Genomic DNA, 13129 nt, shown 5'->3' with positions numbered 1-13129 from the left:
GGGTTTTGGAAGAAAAAATGAAACAATGATTTAAAAAATTTACTCAATGAGAGCTAATAACGTTAATTATTAGGTAAAATGTATTTGAACCATACAGTCTTGTCCGTGATTATCGGAAGTCTGATAAAATGTAGCAATTGGTATAGAAAGACAAAAGCCGGTTACCTACTCCATTACAGTTCGCAGGGTTTTTTGTAAAGCACGTTTAATTTAGAGTGCAGACAAAGCCGTTTAATATATATATATATATATATATATATATATATATATATATATATATAAATGTATATATATATATATATAAGTAAATGGTAGATTGATTGAAGCATTGCGGATAATGCATATATAGAAGTTTTAAAATCCAACAGCAGTGCGACAAGGACCGGAATCACACGAGTAAAGAAAACACATCATTACATAATTAATTTGCAACCAAACTGTTGGTATGTCAAGTGTATATAAAGACCGTTGGTGGTACAGAACTTTAATGAATTTCGGGAGAAAATACCTCCCCTTTTAAAAAAGGAAACAAATATTCAAGATGGCGGACGAGAACAGGACTAAAGATAGAGTGTAGGACAGCAGTAAGATGTGACTAGTTAAAATTGTAGGTAGCTGGGGGGTTATTTTATTTGATTTATTTATTTTTTTATAAAGATTTAATGCGTATATATTTTTTATCATTCTTAATTTGTTATTATTATTATTAGTATTATTATTATTATTATATTTTATTAGGAGATATTCTCATGGGTAAATTTGGTATCCTATTATGTTAATGTATTTTGTTTATTTGTTTGTTTCTTCTTCCTCCACTTATTATTATTATTTTATTTTTTGTACTCCTTCGAATTCTTCTTATTATTGTGTTTTTTATTGTTTCAACCTAGTGACGCAGTTAAGGAGGTTTTTCTTTTAAATTATAGTATAGCAGTAAAAATTCGCGTAACTTATGGTGCAAGGGAAATAACCTAATTTAACTTTATTATATCTTTTTTTTATAATTGTTTTACTAACTTGTTATAACTATTGTTTTTGTTGTTTATGTTTTTATATTCTATTTTTTTATTTGTATTGGTGTACAAGATGGGCTCATATTGCTTACTTTTGTCTGTGTTTTCCTTTTACTTTGTGGTTATGATATCCTTTCTTGGTTTATGCATATTATCATTATTATTAGTAGTAGTAGTAGTATTAGTAGTAGTAGTAGTAGTATTAAAAACTGGCCACGCAGCTCAGATTTTTCTTTTTTTATAATATTGCAGAAAAATCTAGGTATGATAACTGTGTTACCTTTATTACTTTTACCTTTTTTCTTTTTTGTGATTTGTTATAAATATATTTTTGTTTATGGTTTATTTGAATTTTTTAATTTGTGTTAATGTGGAAAGGGGCTACCTTGCCTTAATTTCACGTATTTGTCTTATACCTTGTTGCTACACTATTCTGTCTTTGTTTATGTATAATAATATTTCCTTTTATTATTATTATTATTATTATTATTTATTTTTAATGCTGTTACTGTTTCCAACTAGCGACGTAGCTGAGAAAATTTATATTATAGTGTCGCAGTTAAACTCCGGATAACTGATGGTGTAAGGTTGCTATATGTGTCTAACTTTTTTCTCTTACCTTTTTGATTTTACTGACATGTTATAATATATTTTCGTTGTTCATGTTTTTATGTTCTATTTTTATTTGTGTGCATGTGTAATGGGCTAACTGGGTTTACTTTCATGTGTTTTTGTCATACATTGTGGCTATAATATTCCCTCTTTGTTTATATACATTGATATTTACTTTTTTTCCTGTGTTTCCTTCTTCGTATTTGTTACTTGTTAGTTTGATCTTTTCTATTTCTCTTTCATGTCTACCTCAATCAATCATTCATTTGCATGTTTCCATTACCCGTTTTTTCTTTTTTTTCTTATTTTATTAAGATTTACTTATCTATTGTTACTGTTTTTATAATATAAAGTGATCTAAAATCTGATTCTTTCATATGAATGCGGTTGGTGTTATTACAGCAGAGAGTAATATATTCTACGTATATGAAATCTAAAAATATGTATAGATATACATATATATATATATATATATATTGTCCCTGTGTATGTATTAATATATGTATTTTATTATTTACCTACTAACTCATATCGTTTGCTATTTGGTATGTATCTATTTATATGTTGGTACTATAATCTCATCTCAAAGTTTACTGCAATGTCTCTTGTGTATATTTTGTTTTCTATATACCTCATAGTTTATGCATATTTTACTGTGTGTAGTCAATTTCTTTTTATATTTATTTTTTATTAGATTATATATTATTTTATTTATTTATTTTATATTTTATAATTTGTATACCGTTGTTCCTATGGACTATCTTATTATTAGAAGTCAAAGGATCAAGGGAGAGCTCAGTTTCAGCCTCTTATTAAGGGAAGGTTTGTGTTTGGAGATAAGGACTACTTCAGCAATTCTAAGATTTCCAAGATTTCTGACTGAAGCAAGGATACCCACGCGAATGTTACGTTGTGTGCTGTTGCATGAAACAATATATTTGTGGAATGAGGAAGTTCTAGTGTTTATATGTTCTTTAATGCGTGGCTGTAGAAGTGTAGTGGTACTTCCTGTGTAGGATTAGTTGCATTTAGTGTATTGCAGGTCATAGACCACGTGGGTGCGCAAACATAAGCATGCGTCTGGGATAGTACTGTTGGATATGGCGCAAGCGTCGGGTGTATATGGTGAGGGTTTTCGGGTCAGGTGCTGTCGTAAAGTCGTGCCGGTGTGGATGAGTTGTATGTCAAGCTTATCATTGTGTGGGGCTCTACGGATAGCTGAGGAGATTCTATCTTTGAAGAAGGGGAGCTAAAGAAAACAGGTATTTGGGAGAGTTTGGCGTTTTTTTTCTTTTTGTTGAGTGAAGATAAGGTGGAATTGGGATAGACGTTTATGGAGAGGGTGTGTAGGAAGTTGTAAGGGTGCACAATTTTGTCGGGTGTGTTGGTGCAGTTGATGCGTATGCGTGAAATCTCTGTATGTGCGTAAGTCCGTTTGTATTTTAGGGGTAAGGCGGATCAAAGGCTTGTTTCCTGTAAAATTATGGGCATATAGAGCCGTTTTCCTTGATGTTGAGTTTGAAATCAAGGAGTGGGGAGAGCCAGAGTTGTTTGGGGGTTCTATGGTGAACCGCAGGTGGGGGGTCAGTATTGTAAAATGTGTTCAAGATTTTGATGTCTTCATCCGCCATCTTGAATATACATTTGTATTCTTTTTCAAAAAGGGGAGGTGATTTCTCCCGAAATTAATTAAAGTTACATACCAGCATCGGACTTTGTATACACCGGACGTGCCAACAACTTGATTGCAAATTAATTATGTAACGAAGTGAGGAAAGATAGATGAATAAACAGTTCGACATGTCTTTACTCAACATACCCGTCCATATGTTGCTTTGTCTTTCAGATAAATATATATAATTTTCGATACTTGTATGGTAGCTTAATCCGAGTCTGTGAAAGTTTCTTAATATTTAGCAGCAGTTTTTTTTCCGAATTACCCTGAAAAATCATAATAACCTCTACCTAAATTTTCTGATGACTATAGAAAAAATATGTACATGAAGTTTTGAAAACATTTACTTTTGATGGGGGGGGGGCTGATGTATCAATAATAATTTCATATGTAGTAAAAAATTAATATAGAAATTAGCACCAAAAAGTGAACATTACGTCTTTCAGGATTAGAAATAGACACAAATGGTTCTTATTCGAAGCCTAATAGTTTCAATTGGTCCGATTCAAGATTTCCATTTATCCTTTTACATCATATATATATATATATATATATATATATATATATATATATGCGAATTAGCTAGATCCTATGCAGATTAATGCAATTCCAAGACAAATATGTATATATATATATATATATATATATATATATATATATATATATATATATATGTATATATATATATATTTGAGGTTGCTATTTTCCAAATGTACAGTAACCAGTGAAATATAACGAGTACTGCTTATGTAAAGACAAATGTATATATATACATATATATATATATATATATATAATATATATAACAAAATTGTATTTTTTAAATAAATAGGAAAATATTTGTGTGTATTAATATTCATATTAATACACACAAAAACACATATATATGAATATATATATAGAGAGAGAGAGAGGGAGAGAGAGAAAAGAGAGAGAGAAAGAGAGAGAGTGAGAAAGAAGGGTAAAGAGACATTGTTTACCACATGAAATATCTTGTGGCCTGATGTGATATGCAGCATTCTGCGAACAGCCTGCTCGAGAAAAATTAAAGCTGGTATTATCACTTCAAACGCAAGTTTTTAAGTGTTTTTCTCACTGGGTCGGCGAATTAAGATAGCAAGATCAGAGTATCAAAATCACTCGAAAACGCAATCTCTTAAAAAAAAAAGCGCGATCCAATGCTGGGCGGAGTATTTTGATAATAGTTTTTTATGAATGAGAAAATAAACATTTTAGATCCAGCGTAAACACTGAACGAGTGTTCGTTGAAAAATGGAAACGTGATGATCATTCTGGGGTTTAGTTTTACGTGAAATGTTATAAGTGGGAACTTATAGAAAATGTACTTAAAATATCGAAGGATGTTTTTCACTAAGAGAATAGAACTACCTGTGTGTTCTTTGCCATCCGTGTTTTTCCTGTATCCTTTATTGATTTTTTTTGCTGATTTTATTTTTTAATATATATCATTTATCTGAACGCTTGATTTCAGTTATTCCTTCAGCAATAAAAAAGACGATTTTCTCAATATAACATTCTCAATCGTTCTCTGTGAATGTTTTCCTTTATTCAAGTTTTCCACTTTTATAATTTAATTTAAAGACAATGCTTAGCCTCCCAAAAGACTGAACCAATTTAATTACAAGTCGTTTTATATAGACGTATAAACATACTAGCTGAAGTAATCGAAGTAAACTAGGTCACAATCTTTACATAATATATACGTGAAACTTTTCTGGGTAAACGTACGTTTGTGTTTCACAGATAATGCACTAGAGTGTATGATATTTTCATATTGTGTTAGTCTTTTATTTATTCTTTTTATTTCTTTATTTTCATATATTGAAATAGACTAGATCGTTGACCTAAGTTAGAGAATTCAGGTTGACACAAACGTGCGTACACGCTAAAATCCCAGTCTTTGGTCGGCCACAATACACCATGTTTATAAAATAAACATATAAGTTAGAACAGTCAAACTTTTACATCAGACACATTCTACAAACAGATACGCGCACAACACGCCTAAGCAAAGAAAATATACAGAATACAAAATATGAAATAAAAAAAACATATATAACATATTTTTTTAAGATAAAATATTAATGACTTTTTGGCTTCACAATTAATACATTCATATAGGAAGAAACAATCTGAACGAGAGATTGGTCGATTTTGCTAAAACAATACGAACAGTAGAAGACAGGGGTTTTGTTGTCTCGAGAGAAAACGATCAATCACTCGTTTTTCTGGTTTTCTTTTATTTTTCATTGTTTTCTATTATTTTTTTTCACACATTTTCGTTTTTATTATAAACTATCAGGCCGCCTGGCATTGCCTGGTCGTAAAATACGTTTAAATATGATATTTTTATTAATGCGAGTTTCGTATTTATTATTAATTCATATTGGATACAATATAAACGATTTAAAAAGTTATTTTTTAAAAATGGCTAGTCCGTCACTAGTGAGAATCGAAACTAAAACATCTAGCTTACGACTTATTTTTCTATTGACGTTTATGCCTGCGCTATGAAAACATGTTTGCTGCATAGCTAAAAATTAAAACATGAACCAAAAACTATTACGTTAGGCATGCGTATTGATAATGTCGTCGTTCGACTTTCACCTGGCAAATTCTATTTTTTTATTCTCCGACTTTTGCACCGATATTCCTCGAATAAAACCTAAATATAAAGTTTAGCATAGGTTCGAATATCCATATATTAAGTTTCATGTTTGTAGACAAAAACTGACAGAGGAGTTTAGTAGGCAATTGTTTAAAATGATTATATATATATATACGCATACATAAATATATATAGAAAAATGTGTGTGTTTTCTATAATCTTTTTATGCAAATATTACGTAAGTATAAATCATGTAGAATATTTGCATGAATATACATACCTATATATGCACGCAATATATATGCAGATACATACAAAACAAATAAGGAATTAATTAAAATTACTGTTAAAATAGGTAAATAAGCTAGACCTTTTTGCAGATGAATGCAATTTCACGACCTATATATAACCAAGTTGTATTTTTAAAAATAAATAGAATTAATGTTTTTTAATATGAATATCAATACACACAAACAGAATGATTATAGATCGTGTATTTTGTTTAATGATATGTATAACTTTAGTAAAAATTTTGTAAAATATCAATTTTTTACATACTCTTTTTATTTCTTTTCTCTAATTCTATATATAAAAAAATACTGAGCTGCCCAATTAATGTTGTAGCACTAAGTGATTCTGTTTAAGTATTTATTGTAATCGATAAACCGAATTGAAAGTTCACTGTGCCATTCATTTTCTCATAGGGTTTCAATGTTCACACTAAATCCGCTAGGGTTTGAATTTGAGATAGACCATCCCGCTGAACAAGTAGGTTCTTAGCTAATGAAAGGATCGAACTTAGTCTTAATAACGATGTTTAGAACATTATCAGTTCAAACTTGATGTACATAAATATTTAATTTAGTTTGTTTGTTTCTGCGGGATTTCATCTTAGCCGGTCTTATCTGTTTGAAACGGATATAAATGCTATCTTATTGATAAAATGTGTAATTTTAAATTGTGTATTAGAAATTATTGTTTTAAACCATTTTCTATTGAGGAATATGTGGCAAATGTAAGATATACTTATTACATTATCATTTTTCGCTCGTGATCCGCTTGTACGTTTGGCTGCATTACATAAATGGAAGCGGCAAGATTTAAAAATAAAGAATCGACACATTAACACATACTGACAGGCGTACTCACATAGAATTATTATAAATGCGTACTCACATAGAATTATTATAAATGCGATGAATATAAGTTGGACTACAAAAGTGAAATAAATTTTAGCTAGCTTGAGTTTTTTTAATGCTACATAAAATTTTAACAGAGATTCATTGGAAAATAAATGTAATAATGATCCAGCTAATATCTCAAAATCAGTAATCAGTAAATGTCTTATTGCCGTATTTCGGAGTTAATTCATCACATTACTATCCTATTTAATTTACAGTTTTTCAAAGTGTTATGAGATTAAAAATGAAATAGTCAATTTATTTACTGCTTTAGAAGAGTGTGAAAATCTAATTATTATGTCTAACAAAAAATGATGAGACATGTGTATCGATCGTAATGTAAATATTAGGTCTTACATGACGTATGTTCTCTTTCAATTTTTTATTGCTATTGTTGTCCACCAAAACGATCACTAAAAGACTAAAAATAGAAATGTTTTACAAAAAGGTATTTGTATTTTGCATTTATAACTAGACAGATTACACAGAAAATAAGAGTGGTAGTACTTAAAACAATATGGTGTACTAGTAAATGCATACACACCACAAAGCGGTATATTTGGTATATGTATACTCTTAGAAACAGCTCATATCTTGTTTATGGATAAGTCTCCACAACGATACATATATATATATATATATATATATATATATATATATATATATATATATATATATGGAGAGAGAAAGAGAGAGATAGAAAGATAGATAGAAGGATATATATATATAAATATATACACATACACACACACACACACACACATATATATATATATATATATATATATATATATATAATTTATATTGAGCACTCTATCTTACATCACCTAAGTAGTGTACGGGTATTTTATGATACCAAACGTACTGAGCCATTCTATATCGTAAGAAAATAAAGTAGCCATCGCTAAGTGACAGAATTTATATAGTAACCGAGATTTCACTAACTTCTAATCCTACCTGACAGCGAAATGATTCCATGTTTTGATTCCAGTTTGATGATGATATTATGCAGTCAAACAATATTTTATTACTAAATACATGTGGTCCTTACTTATTTTGTACACTGTAGACAGTGATAACGTTTAATATAATTAGCAATAATGAAAAGTTCTTCGGAAACGCGCATGACACCCTCTTCGACAGTTTACAATATTTATATGACCAAACGAATATCACTTTGTTTATACAAACAGGCTTCACACGCAGACCCTTCCTGTCTTATCGTCTCTCTCTCTCTCTTGCCTAATATATATATATATATATATATATATAAGTTTAATTAATTGGCATGATGCAGGAGGTGAGCTGAACGTTCAGTAGTATTACAGAATTTAGTGCTCACATAATATTATAGAATGTAGTCTTTTGTAAAGTATAGACTTCTGTGCACGTTTATTGCCCTTAAAATTACATTACTTACTATGTTGGTCTATTCACGAATTTAGCACTACTGAAGTAAATACTGAGAACTGATGCATGAAATCGTATATATCTTAATAATAATAATAATAATAATAATATATATGTACACACACATACATACATATATATATATATATATATATATTCTTAAGAATATAGAAAAGATAATTTACAGCCACCGCCACATGTAAATTTACGAACTTTTGTATTCTTGAATGATTTCCATTCTGTAGTAAATGTCGGTTAACATCGCCCCATCCAACCTTATCCAATGTTTCAACGTGAAAATGCTGAAAGTTACTGAACAGAAATTTTGATAGACATTCTTAAATCCAAACATGAGATTAAAATGTTCAATCTGCAATGTTGGAATATTTTGTTTTATTACTAACATGTCTAATCCACAATGCTTTATATGTCGACCTATGATTTATACATAAATCTTTGTTGAATGTTAAGCCAAGTTTTGATAAAAGGTGATTTATCTCTTAAAGTAAACGTGCTACAATGTGATACAGAGTAGGTTAAGAATTAACAGGGAAATGTCAAAATAATGAACATAAGTGTACTGTTTTTTCACCAATAATTTGCAATGTTTCTTCAACTAGAAAAATCGGGTATTAGAGTTCTATTTTCAAGATCAGATTTTACAAGTACGAGTAAGATATAATGAATTAAGAAAAATAAGTTTCGATGAATAACATTGCAACAAGAGAAGCACGCATGGTCACCTGTGACTCCACAGTGAACGAGGAAAAAACATGACTAGGTTCAGCATTGCCTGCTCCAATTTAGCCCCCAAAGTGCCCAGAGGACTTCAAATCCTCGTGAAATGAACAAACGGTGCAGTTTAAGGCTTTAACATATACCATATGTAAATTTGAGTTCTGCACCATGCAAAAAAAGTAATTACTAAATCCATCATTTACCTCCCTCTCTCGAATTTCAGCTCAAACTGCATATCTATGAATGGGGACCCGTTTATGTTGTCAGGTCAGGAGTAGGTCGGGCTACCACTTATACCAATCTCCACTAATTACGTCACCTCAGGGGAATCACCTATTCCCTATCTGTGTGTATCTGTGAATCTACAAACTCTCCTAGGCCTGTTTCTCGCGATTTAAAAGGTTAACGCCGTGACCTCTCGTTCTGGTACTATACTCAGAGGCCAGACGACCCTGAGTCAGGGATTGGTGGCACCGGAAACGAAATTATATTTCGTTTTATCTCTTAAAGTGATAGCAAATCGTCACTTCACTAAACAAGCAGACTTATATGTCGGTTTTGTAAAAATAATAAAATTTATAACTTAACTCTTCCTTTGTTGTCGCCTGAACATACAACAATACTTAACAATAAAACAATCATATCTTCCCGGTATCTTCCAGTGTTTCAGGAACCTAAGCTTTCCCCCGTGGGGAGCCAAATCGTTCTCTAGGACGGTTACGTTACATTTCGCCCCCCCTTATACCCATTGGTTTCTTTGCAAACAAATGATTCTAAGTCATCACCCCATAATCTCTTTCCCGTGAAACGTGAACCGTTTCCCATATTAGCTGATTTTATCGACGGTTTCACCTCTTCCATTATAGGTGCACCTGTTTATAAAAGAAAAGACATATAGTTCGAAATTGAACAACCACTTTCAGGTGATGGTTCCCCACATCAGCTCGTCACACGAGCCATTCCGCTTCTGGTGGTTTAAAGTCCAAAACGTTAAAAAAAGGTCAAAAATTGAAAAAGTGAAAATTCAAAATTTCAAGAAATCAACATATAGCAAAGTCTCGTAACGCTTGTTCTTCACCAAGATTATAGCATTTACATAGGCCTTCTCTACTTTTTTTTCAACACAATTATAACAGTTTTTCTCAAAGAAATCATGGGAGTTACTCATTTTTTTTCAATAATAAAGAAATAAGTATAACATAATTATATAAGACATCCAGAATTTTTTCACAAATTTTAAAGTCACCTTTTATCGGCACATTATAAAAGTTGTTTCAAAGTCACTCGGAATTTCTCACAAAATTATGACACATTATTTTCTTTCACAGACTAATATTTACATAAATGTCACATATTTTGTTTATGGGAGATTTGTTTTTTCAACAAGTTATAAAAGTTACTGAAAAATCATTACATTCAAAAATTTTAAAAGTTTCAGTTTTTTTTTCAATCAACATTTATAACAGTTACTCAGTTTGTTTTTTTCAATCACAATTTCAAAATCAAATGAGTTGATACTCTACTGCCTCTATTCTGGCTAAGTATTACCCGTTTTTTATTGAACTAGTCTACTTTCCTCTCACCTTAACCAGTCACGATCGGGATACTCCTTGGCATTTCATTGGTCAGCGTCCTGCAAGAATTCCAAGAAAACAGAAAGGAAAGAAAAGAGAAAATAAAAACAATCAGGGCTAATCTCAATGAATCCGCCTCCGGAGTGGTTTCAACACGAGTGCTGCGTTCCCTCTGAGTGTTTCGCCAGCAACTGGGTTTTCTTCCGATGGGGTCACCTAGGCTGCAGGTAGGTTTGGGCCGGAGTTAGCTCTGCCATCAGCGCAAAAAAAAAACGAGGTGTTTCTCGCCCTCTCTCATCTCTCACTCGCCCTCTTACACACGACACCACTGCCACACCTTATGGCCCAGTAATCTCAGGTACAAGTATCCCTACGAGCGTCAAGATAGCGACCGAGAACCGGGGACACTCCCTCCTCTATCAGCTGATCCATGGCTGAGCCCTTAATTGAGAATAACCCAACGTACTTTACGGTGGCTCGACTCACCCCTCCCCCAGTTCACCCTGAAGATTAGCTCGTAGGTAAGAGAACACAAAAAGAAATTGGTTAAAACCTCTCAGTGTGTCATTAAAATTGCTTCGCATGTATTATTTTTTATTTCTCCATACACAACCATGCTATAGAACTTAATAAATAGACGCCATAAAATGAGTGAAACAAAAAACATGTCTCTCTCAAAATTAAAGTCATTACAGTCTCATCACAATAACAATTTACTATCCATCTTCACTAGCTTATTTTGGGGGGATGAGAGATCTTTCTAGACTGAGAAAAAAAATCCTAGGAAAAAATAAATTCAACCCTCCGAAATAATTCTCTTATTTACTCTCTGATAATCAAACCAGATCAAAATGCAACATCGACTCTTGTTCACTGAAGGAGAAATTCTTCTAGACTGAGAAATTTTCCTTTTTCTCAACCTCCCCCCCCAAATCAATTTAATCTTCCAAAATAATATACTTAATCATCCAGAACTGCACTTCATGATACACCTAACGTTCGCAATGGATTATATTAAAAAATAATTAAAGTTCGCATAATCTATTAATTGTTCTTCCTTCTCAAAAGAAAATTGATTTAAATCGTTCCATAAATAATTCTGTTGTTTTAACTTGGTAAGAAATTTAAAAGAATAATTTAGTTAACCCGTGCTATAAGTTAAGATCAAATCCTGGTCATGGTACCAGATGTAAACACTCAGCGATCCATAATAGGGATCTCCTTGTCAAAAAGGCGTCAAGCCTCCGTCGCGGTGCCCAATGTGACCTGTGATTGTCCTCGGGTTTATAGGCCACTGCTGTGTCACACTGGAAATGAATAAACTTCATTCACGCAAAAATAAGAGACAGACTCGGGTATATCTATTCTGCTGTTAAATTCAAGGTATATATACACAATATAAAATTATATACACTTGTTCAGTTGTTGATGTTGACAAAACTTTACAGAGTCCCGATTAGATTAATTACTCTCTGTTTGCGGTGGTGACGGTTCGGGAAGAAACGGGGGGACGACCCATCGCTTGTATCTGATTTCTCTCGAATCTCAGCTCCAACTGCAAATCTCTGAATTGGAACCCGTTTATGTCGTCAGGTTAGTGGTAGGTAAGGCTACGGCCTAGACCAATCAATAGTAATTATATCACCTCAGGGGGATCCCCTACTCTCCGTATGTGTACCTGTGAATCTGCAAACTCTCTCAAGCCTGTTTCTCGCGGTTTAAAAGGTTAACCCCGTGACCTCTTGGTCTGGTACCGTATCAAGAGATCAGACGACCCTGAGTCAGGGCTTGGTGGCACCGGAAACGATATTATATTTCGTTATGTCTCTCAAAGTGACACCAAATTGACACTTTCACCAAACAATCAGACTTATATGTCGGTTTCGTAAAAATAATAAAATTTATAACTTAACTCTTCCTTTCAGCAGGGGTGGTTGCTGTCGCCTTGGTATACAACAATACTTAACAATAAAACTATCATATCTGCACCGCATCCTCCAGCGTTTTGGGAGCCTGAAACCCCTTCTCCCGTGGGAAGCCAAATCGTTCCCCTAGGACGGTTACGTTACATTAGCACAAAATCACAATAAACACTATATATCTGTATATGCCTCCGTCCATATATCATCTGAAACTGCATATAATATTATCGGTTTTTGAAATTTAATTCAACAGTGCTTAATACGTAAATAGAACTAGGTAGTAAATAAGTGAATGTATTCATGGCAATTAATCTACATAGAATTTTGCGTGTTTCATTCTCATCGGAATGTTAAGATTCCTTTAATTTAGTGGGT

This window comes from Euprymna scolopes, chromosome 3, assembly GCF_053919585.1.
Source record: "Euprymna scolopes isolate OS-2025 chromosome 3, ASM5391958v1, whole genome shotgun sequence".
NCBI classification, from domain to species: domain Eukaryota; kingdom Metazoa; phylum Mollusca; class Cephalopoda; order Sepiida; family Sepiolidae; genus Euprymna; species Euprymna scolopes.
This window is presented reverse-complemented; position numbering follows the sequence as displayed.